This window comes from Marmota marmota, unplaced genomic scaffold (assembly GCF_001458135.2).
Source record: "Marmota marmota marmota unplaced genomic scaffold, marMar, whole genome shotgun sequence".
Classification (NCBI taxonomy): domain Eukaryota; kingdom Metazoa; phylum Chordata; class Mammalia; order Rodentia; family Sciuridae; genus Marmota; species Marmota marmota.
The window spans coordinates 7,863,212-7,864,454 of record NW_026000241.1 but is presented as its reverse complement, the minus strand read 5'-3'; positions in this window follow the sequence as shown (position 1 = coordinate 7,864,454).

Below are 1,243 nucleotides of genomic sequence, written 5' to 3'. Positions count from 1 at the left end.
GAAAGAAAGAAAGAAGGAAAGAAAGAAAGAAGGAAAGAAAGAAAGAAAGAAAGAAAGAAAGAAAAAAGTGTATGGACTGGGTATGGTAGTGCATGCCTGTGATTTCAGCTATTCAGGAAACAGAGACAGGAGGATCACAAGTTCTAGGTCAGTCTGGGGAATTTAGTGAGATCTAGTCTCAAGAAACAAAAAGGGTTTGCTGAGTGTGGTGGCACACACCTGCAATTCTGGTGACTTGGGAGGCTTGCCGCAGTCCAGCTGCAGCAAAATAACCGGGGTGGGGGGGTTGGGGGGATGGGTGACGAACAACTTGTGTAGATTGATACAGCAGGAGTGGGAGCCTATTATTGTAGGACCGGAGGGGTATATATACATTACACACAGCTTATCTTAATTAACATAAACTAGATACAGCAGTCAACCAATAAGGAATCTCCACACTTAATGGCTCGCTGGCTTTACTTCACAAACCACTCCCTCTGCAAAATGCCAGGCGTCATCTTGACTTGTTTACAGACTCTAACAGAGGCTAAGGCAGGATAGCAAGTTCAAGATCAGCAATTTAGCAAGACCCTGTCTCAAAGAAATTAGAGGTTGAGGCAGGAGGATTGCAAGTTTGAGAGCAAGGCCCTAGCAATTTAGTGAGACTCTGCCTCAAAATAAAAATAAGGAAGGTCTGGGGATACAGCTTGGTAGTAAAGCTCCCCTGGGTTCAATCCCCAGGATCTCCAAAGGGGGTGCCTAGCACAGATGTGTTACTGACTACCATTGTAATCAATACTCAGGCCTCAAGAATGATAATCACATTCTCTGCCACTGAACTATATTTCCAGCCTATGTCCTTTTTTTTTTTTTTTTTGGTACTGAAGATTGAGTGCTTTACCCCTGAGTTACATCCCCAGCCCTTATTTTGAGACAGGGTTTCCACTAATCCTTGTAATCCCAGCCTCTGAATTGCTGGGATTACAGGCATGTGCCACTGCATTCAGCTACCCGCTGACCTTTTTCTTTCGTTGTTTTTGAGATGGGGTGTTGCACAGGACTCCTGTCTTCCTGAGAAGCTGGGTTTATAGGCACACACCATACCTGACACTAATACTTTTTATATGCTTTAAAATATGCAGAGATATCTGGCTTGGGTGTAGCTCAGTGGCAGGGCAGTTTGCATAGGAGTGTTCTACTGTTGAGCTACACACCCAGTCTTAAGGGAAGGTTTTTTTTTTTTTTTTTTTTTTTTTTTTTT